At 45.1% G+C, this 12450-nt stretch overlaps 1 protein-coding gene across 11 annotated transcripts in view; it reads left to right on the top strand.

Annotated features, from left to right (window-relative positions):
- Positions 1-12450, top strand: part of Atxn7l1 (ataxin 7 like 1) — a 222214-nt gene that overhangs the window by 145149 nt on the left and 64615 nt on the right. The window contains exon 1 of one of the 11 annotated variants that reach the window (XM_021178817.2): positions 4982-5084. The exons of 9 other annotated variants lie outside the window; for them this stretch is intronic. The gene's annotated coding sequence lies outside the window, so the exon portion shown is untranslated. Of the gene's footprint in view, positions 1-4981; positions 5085-5234; positions 5352-12450 lie in introns of those variants that run through there. One more of the 11 variants, XM_021178818.1, reaches the window with a different exon arrangement.

Here is a 12450-nt window from a genome sequence, read left to right on the forward strand (position 1 = left end):
GATAGATAGAGACAGAATAAATATAAAAGTACCTAATTTGGCTGGCACTTGCCTAGCATGTGAAATGTCCCATGATCCTCAGAACTACAAAAGGAAGGAAGGAAAGAAGGAAGGAAGGAAGAAAGGAAGGAAGGAAGGAAAGAAGGAAGGAAGGAAGGAAGGAAGGAAGGAAGGAAGGAAGGAAGGAAGGAAGGAAAGAAGGAAGGAAGGAAGGAAGGAAGATACCAAAAATCTGATAAATGTATAATGTATTCACTTTGCAGATTTGTATATTGATTCACATTTACATTTTATTTACAATGTATTAAAAACCACACAGCCAGGCATCTGAGCTGTAGCTAGGCATTGGCCTATCAGGCTAGATGAGAGAGAATTGGCCTGCAAAGACCTTCAGCCCAGTAGTCTAGACTGCAGTCACCCCATATTTATTGACCTTCACTAGAGTCATTTTTCAAAGTCTAGTGCAGCCCTGGCTAAGTCTAGTTCAAATTGCCATTTTCCTCAAATGTGTAAAACTAACCTATGATGTTAGTTACAGTCACTTCGGACATGAGCTAAGAAAGCTGGTAACAAGTGTCTGTCAGACTTAGTCTTGTGAATCCAGGAGGTGGAGTGCAGAGTATTGAGTCAAGTACAGACACTAAGTGCGAAGTCTACAGGGCTACCCCGGGGACTAGGACCTAAAGGTTCAAGCTGACCGTGAAGTCGGTAGAGGCCACAGTCATGAACATGAACATCATATGTATGGAGCAAACAAAGTCCTGGGTGACTGTGTAACACTGGTATAACCATGTCAATAACCCCTATGCCTCAGATCCATAGATGTGGCAAAGCCTTCCCAGACTGAGTCTCAGAGAGATGGCAAAGCCTTCCTAGTTTGAGTGAAAATGTTGGCAGTTCGTGAAAAAAAAAAAATGTGATGCCTTTCTCCTCCAGATGTTGATGACCTAAAGTCCACCAGCATTAGCTAAGCCTGACTCCCTGTTCATCTGTATACAATAACCCTGCCTCCTTGCTTATCTGTTTGCCAGCAACAGCACTTCCATCCTCCTATAGAAAATAGTCTTTCAGGATGCTGTGACTTCTCCACCAGAGAGTCCAATCTACCCTATCCCAGTTTTTTCTTGTGTTTCTATGTGCCTGTCTGTCCTTTTTTCATTCCCTTGTTGTCCTCTTCAGGACAGTCCCTGGAGCCATCCTGGGCAGTCTTACTTTTCTGTCTACCTATCATGAAGACCTGTTTTCCTCACACCAGATGTTTAAAAGACTGGACCAGTCCAGTCCTTAACCAGCTGCCTCCTCTGCCCATTCCCCCTTCACTCAGAGTAAATCTCAGAGCGTGAGCATGGGGGCTCTGTCATTTCCCTCATTGCTTCCTTTTTCTAGGGTTTGACATGCTGAACTCCTGACATTTTCTGAAGCAACATGTTCTATTATTGACTGCAGCCCATTTCTATCCATGGTCCACATCGTTCTCCTAGGCAGTTTCTATCTATCTATCTATCTATCTATCTATCTATCTATCTATCTATCTATCTATCTATCTATCTATCTATCTGGGACAGGGCCTCTTTTTGTACCTCTGGCTGTCTTGGAACTTGCTATGTAGACCAGGCTCACAGAATTTCCTTTCTCTCTCTCTCTCTCTCTCTCTCTCTCTCTCTCTCTCTCTCTCTCTCTCTCTCTCTCTCTCTCTCTCTCTCCATTCTTGAGTGTTGGCATTAGAGACATGTCCAGCTCTACTTATTTATTTTGTTGTTCATTCGTTATTTTATGTGTGTGAAGGTGCATACGTCAATGTGTGTGTGTGTGTGTGTGTGTGTGTGTGAGAGAGAGAGAGAGAGAGAGAGAGAGAGAGAGTAAAGGTTAGAGATAACTTTCAGGGGTCAGTTCTCTTCTTCCAACCTGTGGCTTCTAGGGATGGGACTCAGGCATCAGCCTTGGTGGCATCTCTCTCACCCAGTTTTAATCTTAAATAGTCTACTCTGTCTTCCCCAAGTGTGACAGTGCTTGGCCAAACCGATGCCCTACTTTTGAGTTTTATGACTCCGTGCTCAGGAGGAGTCACATCTTAACCTGGACATGCACACTTTGTAAGCACACACATTTCCCTGCCAAGATTTATGCTCTGCTCAGTGCTCAAACTCTTTCAGGCAGCATGGAAGCAAACGCCATGCCATTCCCCAAACACCCTCAAATAACTCCCTTCAAAATGAGTGTTTGCAAGCCACAAGAGACATTGCACAGCCATCCCACACAACCACAGAGCCTTTCCAGCCAGCGGGACATGCAGATTCTCTGGTTCTGTATGCTGTGTTTATTACACTCAACGTGAAGTCCGAATTGACACCCAGCTCTCCTAGATCCTACTTCCATAATTTTTGTGTTGTGTTTCAAGATAGTGAAAGAGCCATGATGGGTGGCAAAACATTCTAGAATTTTCTAATCTTCATTTTTTTTTCAAGATGTGGTTTCTCTGTAGTTCTAGCTATTCAGGAATTTATTCTGTAGTTCAGGGTAGCCTAGAACTCAGAGATCTGCTGCCTCTGCCTTCTGCTTGCTAATCTTCCCTTCTTAACCAGCTCCCTCCTAAATTCTATATTCAATGTCCCCAGTGCTGGCCCCCAAGTCTTCAGTTCCTGCCAAATATCTTCATTTCCCCCCTATTTCACCATAAAAGCATAACTTTCATCTCAAAGTGGAAAACTGATCGCTTTTTCTGGAGCTAATTATGAGTGACTGTGGCCTGGGAAGACAGATTCAGGTTCTCTCCAATACTACAGTTCAAAGTAGTAATAGAACAAAGACACTCATAAATGCAGCCACTTTGCTGGTGCCCTGGTGGAATCGTGAGGTAGACAGGGTAGTGCAAAGTCGGGATTCTCAGCTGTAGGCTCCATATCCTATCTGAGCCTTTTGTTCTGTGAAAACTAGGGGTATGTTTGTACATTCCGAAAGAGTTACCTAATGGTCAGGACAACATTAGGTCACATACAGAGGAGGGGAATAAATGGCTATGAGTTGGGGTTAAAGATATCCTGAGATAACTTGGCTCTGGACCTGCGGAACTCCATCCTCTCCTCAACACTGAATCAGCCAATCAGTTTTATAGAAACTTCAGTGCAGTTCAGTACTTCACAGGAACTTCCATGCCTACCTACAAACCAAACCTGCTGGTCACCTACAGTGCTACCACATCCCCTCAGAGAGACAACCAAACCCCATGGTATACCTGCTTCAGGGTACCCTGTAACAGTTATGTCTTCTCTGCTTAGGCAATGAGTGTGTTCACTCAGCATAGAGAAGAAGACATTATGAGGGGCACCTTTGTGTGATTAAATATTTCCAGTGGGTCTCTATTGAAGAAAAAAAAAAGAAGCCAAAACCCAAAACAAAACAAAAACCCCAAACCTTCAGCAAAGGCCTATCTTTGAGCTCCATGTTAAAAGATCTGCAAACCCAGAGCCTCTCTACTAACAAAATCGACACCTGGGCTTCCTAAAGTGCAGTTTGGCAGGGCTACTCCTCTCCATATTCTTCTTAGACTAGGTTTGGGTGAGGAGCCAGGGGTTACAGGTGAATGAATTGATCAGATCAGAGAAAGATAGGATATAAACTAGATGGAGAGGGGTCTTCCATTGAAGCAATTGCTCTGTAGCACAGGTGTATGAAGCTTGCCCTAGCAGAAAGGAAGCCATTAGTGTCGCACCGGAGTCTGCTGCAGACAGCCACGGGGGGGGGGGGGGGGCAGGGAATACTAAGAGAATTAAGGGAAGTCTCACACATTTCTAGTCAACCTGTTTAGTTCTAGTGTTCTGTTCTGGAAACATGATAGAGGCAAATAAGGAGGGCTGGGCTGGAGATGGAAGGCCTGGTGCTAAACAAATCATGGAGCCTTTCTGAAATCTCTGTTAGTGAAAATGGAAATTACAAAGGTTAGGGTGGTAGCATCCTTTCCTGGACGCATGACCCTGGGAGAGTCTAGCCTTGCGTTTTCCATTCAGGAGTGAGAACAGCACCTCTTGCCATCCACCTCACAAGACGTTTCTAACAGCCAAGTCCTAGGACATGCTTGACACACAGACACATATATCAAATCACATAGTGATAGAAGATGCTGATAGATGATGCTGATAGATAGATAAGTGATAGATAGTGATAGGTGATATAGAAGGTTTAAGTCCTCCTTAGGTTAAAATATCTACACCCATGCTCCAGTTTTCATGAAATTTAGTTTTCCTAAATCCTCAAGGAACTCAGAATTTTAATCTGGTTCATTGTCTTGATCCTAAAGGTAGTGTTTGGTGCATTCTGCGGAGGAAATGCAAAGGCTTGTTCAGCAATGGAATTGCTTCTTATAGCTTATTTTGCAAGGTGAAAAGAGCACTCCATGTCCCTGGCCAACAGTGTAGACTCCAGCCTAGATTAGACAAAAAGCGGCTCCCCTGCATCCCTCATTCTGATGTCGTCTCCAGAGGCGTGGCTCCAACCTGGACCATGCTTCCAGTGTGTGGCCTCCATCTCCCTGCGTGCAATAGGCGACTTGGAAGCCCTTTTATTGCATTAAAAAAAAAAAATCCAATACGTCCCTTTTTCCTCCTGTGGGATTTGCTAACTTCCAGACTGCTAGAAATCCTCAGGGGGTGCAGATTGTCTGAACCAATCATATGGAGAGTGCTTGAGGAAGCACCAGGCTCCTTCTGCTGACACCCCCCCCCCAAATAAAGCAGCTTAATGTCTTAACTTTATCTGCCAACATCTACATGTTCAAGGTGCTAATCTTTTGCTTTTGTTCTTTTAAGTTCTTTTTAATTCTTAATTGCTTGGCGGGGCGGTTGCTTCAGAGCTCGCTGAAACAGTTAACCAAACACTTGCACGAGGCAGCCGTTTCGCTTTCTGCGCTTGTTGGTTTTGGCACTGGGTCAGTTCTATGAACTTCTGGTGTCCAACTGGTAGGACCTGAAACTCTGTGTTTAACAAGTGCCTGTAGTCAAAACAGTTGGCGGCGTGTGGAAGCGAGGGGAGCTGGTACTGACTGCAGCTGATCAGCCTTCAGGTCCACACTCTGCAGAATACCCAATCAGGTTGCTCTGTTTTGCGGCTGGGCTTTTGTTGTTTCCTTGTTTCGGAATTTTTTTTCTTCTCTCTCTCTCTCTCTCTCTCTCTCTCTCTCTCTCTCTCTCTCTCTCTCTCTCTCTCCCTCCCTCCCTCCCTCCCTCCCTCCCTCCCTCCCTCCCTCCCTCTGTCATTTTTTATGATGGCATCTGTACTAAAGTGGATCACTTCAGGTTTCAAAAGTACAACATGTTTACAGTCGTCGTAGCATCAGATTAAGTTGGCAGCCCGAGTCTGTAAGTGGTTTTAGTTTACATTTCTTCTTCTAGCAGGCTGTTTTGCATAATTTTGCTGATCCTGGGTTATTTATAGACTTTTTTTTTTTTTTAAGAAACGGGGATGTATGAGCGTTTCTGTTCCAACTGTAGAAAGTGAAATTCTTTTCTGCGCTGACAGACGTGGCGCTGAATGTATGTGCAGCAGCAAAGGCTCTTGAAAATTAATTTCTCTGAAAGGTCACTTGATAGCACTCCCCAGCCGCTGACCGCAGATCCCTGGCAGGTTCGTCGTTCGTCGTAGGCTGAGTTGTTTTCTCTGGGTTGTCACAAAATGAAAGTGACGATGCCATTTCCTCTGGGACACTCCGAAGGGGTTGGGTATTGTTTCAAATCTCTAAGAGGAGTTTGCTGTGCTTGTTTTGTCAAACTCACCGGAGCGGTGTCATCTGGTGACCTGCGGCCCTGCCTAGGAGCCAGTTGGCAAGTTTCAGGGCCGTGGGGGATGGGCCAGCGGAAGGATAGCAGAAGGGAAGTTCGTGGGTTGGAAAGTTTGTTCCCACTGAAATGACTGTAATACTGAGATGTTGACAGCACCCGTAAAGAATGGATACCAGCCAGCCATTGCTGGATGACGCGCTCCCTCACACGTGATCTGGGTAGATTATCCTGCCTTGGGGGCTTCCAGGCAGGTTTGAATGAGAACTGAAACCGGGCACCGTAAGAAAATGCTGCGCCAGAATTAGCACTCTATAAAAAGGGTTTTCCATAATATTTACTAGAACCTTTGCCTAAAAATTGCTCTGCCTTGCCCACTGAATGGCTGCAAAATTCAATCAGCTCTTGATGGCTTACCTAGAGCACCTCCCATCTTCCAGGCTACTCTCGGAATTTGGAATTTGCATGGCTAAGTAGAATGCTCATCAGCATAAAGAGTGTGGAGTCCCGTTCCGATGGTCTGGGAGAACCCTGGAGATGAGACACTCCTTTGTGCAGCGGGTTAAATATTTTAAACTAAACAAATCAAAAGGGAGGGGCGCTTTTCCCTTGCAGCTGTCTGGTTGCCCTGGTCTCCAGGAGAAACTCACCTCCAGCTCCCTCCTCGATTTGACAGGCAGGCTGCCAAACACCGGGTAGAAATGGCATTTTTGTTGTTATTTCTAAGTTATTTAGGCACAATTTTAGAATTGGTTGTTTATGTTTGCATAAGTTGGCTCAATTTATTATTATTATTATTTATTATTATTATATTTTTAGAGAGAAAGTTTCTCTGTGTACATCTAGCTGTCCTGGAACTCGATCTGTAGATAAGGTTGGCTTCTAAGTTAGAGATCCACCTGCCTCTGCCTCTCAAGTTCTGGAATTAAAGGCATGTGCCACCACCAGTCAGGATCAACTTTTAAACCTATTTTACACGCCAGATCTCTACACTCCTCCCTTGGCCCTGGAGAGACAGGTCTGGTCACATCAGTAGGTAAGAACAATGGGATTCAGGCTCTAGCATTGAGTGTCTGAGTTCCTCCTATTCACTCCAGCTGTATAGTATATTCATTGATGGCCTCTTGAAGGCTGGATGGGAAACTAGAAAAACCACCTCGTCAGCATAATGCGTCTTGTAGTGACAAGCACACATCTGATGGCTCACTGTGTGTGATGCCCACTGTATTAGCTCTATTCAGAGAAGGGCTCTCATGAGAGGCCTGTGTCAGAGATACCTAGAGGATTCTTACCAAGAAGGTGGGTCATTGGCATACCTTCCCTGACTCTACCCTGGTACAGCCACACTTGGAGGCAATGTTGTTCGTAGGTCACAGTTACTGGGACATGGCGGGGGCCTGTTTCAGAAGAGTGGCGCTGGGCACAAGCTTCTCAAGTTTCCAGGTGATGAATGGATCCATCGATGACTTAGGGCCCATAAATATCTCAACAGGCTGGAACACTGGGCTGAGTCCAGCAAGGTGACAGTTTTGAAGAGTACCTGTGGGTTGGCCCAACCTGAGACCAGTGTGACCTAAGACTTAACAGCGGGGTTGTAGGAAAGAAAACCATCCGGACTGATCTTCTTACACTGCATGAATAGAGAATAATATCCAATGAACAGGCAGGACCTCAGCAGAGTTCACTAGAACCTCTTCCCTTCCTAACCCTACTTTGCAAGAAATGCTGGGAGCCAGAGAGAACCTAGGACAGGGCAGGAGTGGAAACTTTTCTGAGAAATAACTTAGAAAGGTGGCTGGGAGTGTTTACCCCAGAGAAGGAGGTAAGAGGGGACCAGAAGTTCATGGTGGCTCCGAGGATGAGAGTAGAATGGATATTTGGGTATCTCAGAAGTTCTGGGAAGGGCAGCTGCCCATTAATTGGTCAGTGCTGCCCACCTTCACCATGTGATGGTCACTGCCTTGTAGGTTGGCACCTGCAGGTGCCCACATGAAGCCAGGCCTGCAGGCATGCTGGTAGGGAGACAGCAATGTTGGGAGCCGAGTCTTCTTACGTGTTTAGATCTGACAGTCCTAATTTCCATCTGTATACCCAGGTCCCTGGGTAGCAGTGAGCACTTAACTGGAAATGGCCGCTGGGATACAAGAGCCATAGAGGGTACTTTTGTCTCTGGGTCCCATTTGCCAATAACCAGTGGAGCCTGCCTACAGTGAGTGTAGAGGTGACATCAGTGTTATTTAGATCCAAATCTACTTCATAAAGCAAAAACATTAAAATCAAAGCATTCCCCTGGCAGTAATAATGTACAGTAACCACCTGTCATTGGTACTTAACAAACAGGGACCCAGTGGCAGAGCAGAGAGGCAGGAAGGATGCATCTTGTTGCTTAAGACAAAGTAACACTTCTTCATGGACCCAGACTGTCAGTGTTTGGGAGCGGCTGTCTTAGAATACCTGTTTGCTGTCTCCTGCTGACCACCTTAATTACCTTAACTTAAAAATTACCCCATTTAAGCGGCTCCAAGCAGGGTTTTGAAGGTAACTCTCAGTTTCCTTAAGACAGATTGTTCTGTTTACAGCTTGTCCTGGACTTAATCTTCTGAGGGATTTTACCAGTGTCATTGCCGAGGTGAAATGCACAAGACATAAAATTAACTATTCCAAGCCGAATAACTCACTGGCATTTAGTACAGTCATGTTGTGTGGCCAGCTCTATCTAGTTTCAACACGTGTCTTTACTCAACGATAAGACTTCTTACCCACTAGGCAGTTAGTTATTCCTCCTTCCTGCCGCCCACAGCACCTGACAGCTCCCAATCAGTGCCTCCTCTGGACGTTGCCTCTAGATGGAAGCATGCAGTGACTATGGCCTGGCGTGGCTTGGCTTCTTTTCTTTCACACAGTGTTCCTGAGGTTCTTCTGTATTCTGGCATACATATTGCATTGTTCTTTTCCGTGGTGAAATAGTACCTCAGGATAGATCTATACAGTGGGTTTTATTTATTCACTCATTCATTATGGGGTGGCTCTGGTTTTGACTATTTATTTTTTAATTTTTAGGTTTATTTATTTTATTTCACATGCATGAGTGTTTTGTCTGTATGTATGTCATGATGCTGCCAGCAGAAGCCACCAGAGGGCATTGGATCCCCTGGGAATGTAGTTACAAATATTTATGAGCCACTAGGAGGGCGCTAGAAACTGAACCCGAGTCCTCTGCAAGAACAAATACTCTTAACTGCTGAGCCATCTCACCAAAGGATTAGTTTTGGGGGCCTAGTGTTTGTTTGTTTTTAATGTTTGTTTTTTGGGTTTTTTTTTTTTTTTTTGAGACAGAGTCTTATTATGTAGTTCTGGCTCTCCTGGCACTCACTATCTAGGAGGCTGGCCTTGAACTCAGAGAGATCAACCTTTGTCCTCCTCTTGAGTACTGGGGATCAAAGGTGTGTGTCACCAAACCTGGTCGCTGTTCTACACACACACACACACACACACACATACACACACACCTGGGGCAGAATTTTTGTGTCATATGCTAATTCTATTTAATGTTTTAAAGAAAAGAACTTAATTGCAGTGAAATACACTTAATATAGACTTCACTATCTTAACTAGTTTTCTGTTTGAGTCAGGGTCTCCCTATGTAACCCTAGCTGACCTGAAACTCACAGTATAGAACATGTTTACCTTGAATTTCAACTCAGAGATCTGCTTGCTTCTGCCTCCCAAGTGTTGGGATTAAAGGCTCCTGGTTCATCTTAACTAGTTTTAATGTGCAGCTCAAAGGCATTTGGCACCATCGTACTGTTTTACAGCCATTGCACTGCCATCTCCAGAATTCCCGGCTTTGCAAAACGACACCAAAGCCACTGGTAAAAACAACAAAACAAAACAAAACAAAACAAAACAAAACAAAACAAAACAAAACAAAACACCAGGCCCCTTCTTCCCCTAACTTCTGGCAGTTATATCATTCCCATGTATGCCTGAATTTGACTATGCAGCTACTTCATGTTAATGGAATCCTAACATATATGCCTTTTTGTGGCTGGTCAAGTTCACTTAGTATGCTGTCTTCAAGACTCATCTACAGAATAAAGGGTCAGAATTTCCTTCCTTGTGAAGGCTGAATACCGCAATGGAATGGTTAGAAGTTTTTGTTTTAATAGTGCATTCATTTAGTGTGTGTGTGTGTGTTTTACTTGTGTGGAGGTCAGAAGACTACCTGTAGAAATTGTTTCTCATATTTCACCGTGTGGGTCCTGCAGATTGAACTCAGGTATTCAGACTTGATAGCAAGTGCCGCCGTTATCAGAGGAGACATCTTACCAGACATCTTACCTGATGCTCAGTGTGGTCAACCTGACAAAATCTAGCATCACCTGCGAAGAGAGTTTCAATGAGATGTCGTCTAGATAAGATGGTTCTATCACTACTCCTGGAATTGACCATCTTTATTTTGCTAAGGTGGTTTGTTGGGGTGGGAAGACTAGCCCACTGTGAGTGACACAGTAAAGGATCTGGAACTGTGCGAGAAGTGCTGTGATGGAGTGTGACCTTGAACTGTCAGCTCGAAGAACCCCTTCCTCCCGTCTGTTGCTTTTGTCTGGATATTTTATCATAGCATCAGAAAGCTATCTCATTCTCATGCACATGTGTGTATACCTGCACACACACACACACATACACACACATACACACACACACTTATACACACACACACATACACACACACATATACACACACACATACACACACACACATACACACACATACACACACATACACACACACACATACACACACACACATACACACACATACACACACATGCACACACATGCACAACACACATACACACACACACATACACACACACACACGCACACACATGCACACACACACATACACACACACACACGCACACACACACATATACACACACACATACACACACACACATACACACACATACACACACATACACACACACACGCACACACATGCACAACACACATACACACACACACATACACACACACACTTACACACACACACACACATACACACACACATATACACACACACATACACACACACATACACACACATACACACACACACGCACACACATGCACAACACACATACACACACACATACACACACACACGCACACACATGCACACACACACATACACACACACACGCACACACACACACACACACACACACACACACACACACACTCCATGCACACAGAGGTCCACCTATGCCATTTTTTGTATTCAGCTGTGAATACTCTTATTTCTCTCTATTGGCTCTTCAGAATGATGCTGCTTTATGACACACATATAGGTATATATAGCCATAAATGGAACTGCTGAATCATATTGTAATTCTATTTTAATATTTTGAGGAACTACTACACTGGTTTTCATTGCAGCTGTGCCCTCTTACATTCTGAACAGCTGTACATGGCTGCTCCGTTTTCTCCTCATCCTCACTAGCTCCTGTTCTCTTCCCTTTTAAACAGCCACTCCAGTGTGCTGGAAGCCAGGTCCTTGCAGGCTTGCTTTGCATTTCTCTGATGGCTAATGAGGTGGAGCATCTCTGCATATGCTCTCTCATTAGCCATTTGTTTATCTGCTCCGCAGAAGTGTCCTTGGCACGGTTTTGGATTGGTCTGCCCCTTCCTGTTTTTGTGTTTAGAGTTACACTTCCAAACCCCGCTGTTCTTCAGAAGCTCCAACGATGTCAGTGTTGCAGCTGATCATGTTAAGCCACCTGTTTGCTGAGAACTTAGGCCACCTACTTATTCTGTGGGCACCTGAGGTAAGGAGAAAGCAAGAGCCAAGAGGCAAGAGCCAGAGTTTCAGAAGAGCCAGAGTGCACCAGCAAAGCTGGCCAAGGGAAGTGTCCACTTCTGACCTCCCCGCCCTCCTGGAACTCTGAGCAGATACCAGGAGAGCTATTTCTGTTTGACTCTGGCTCCCAGGCCACGGGGCTGCTTTTTCATCTGCGCTGAACTGCTCAGCATTGCAACATCCAGCAGACATCTTCTTGGTCATCTCCTAGGAAAGGAGCCTTTGTGCTCAGGGAGCCTTTGACCAGCTGGCCTAAAGTCCAGAGGACAAAGCTTGCAGCCTAACGCCTGGGAGCAGACTATCTCCAGCCAAAGTTGCAAATGACCCAGAAAGGAGATCTGGCCAGTGGCTGGCCAGCTCACACCCAGTCATCCACACAATCCCATTCCAAGAAACAGAGCAGCAGACAGGGACCAGCTCGGTTCTCTGCAGTCAGAAACAGATTAAGTCTACCTAATTCAGGGAAGAAGGTGTCTCTAAATAATTCTCCCTCAGAGACTCCCAGCTCCGGCTCTCTTACTTTATCACACTACCTCATTGCCATAAGATGGTCTCTGCAAGAATTGTCTGGGATGAGGGGCAGTGTGTGAAATGACCCCACCTCCCCTCAGCCTGAGATCTTCTTGAAGGCTTTGCCTCTCAGAGATTTGCTTTCAATATTAAATTACTCAAAGTCAGATGCTGCTCACTTGGAAGTGACTTAAAGTTCGTGAGGTACTAGCCAGGTTTTAGAGATGTGTTGGTGAGACCCAAGGCGGGTCCTGATAGAAGGGAAAGAGGTCTCAAGTGTCAGGTCCCAAAGAAACCCAGGAGAGG

The sequence above is a fragment of the Mus caroli genome, unplaced genomic scaffold (genome assembly GCF_978045245.1).
Source record: "Mus caroli unplaced genomic scaffold, Mus_caroli_1 scaffold_14, whole genome shotgun sequence".
NCBI lineage: Eukaryota > Metazoa > Chordata > Mammalia > Rodentia > Muridae > Mus > Mus caroli.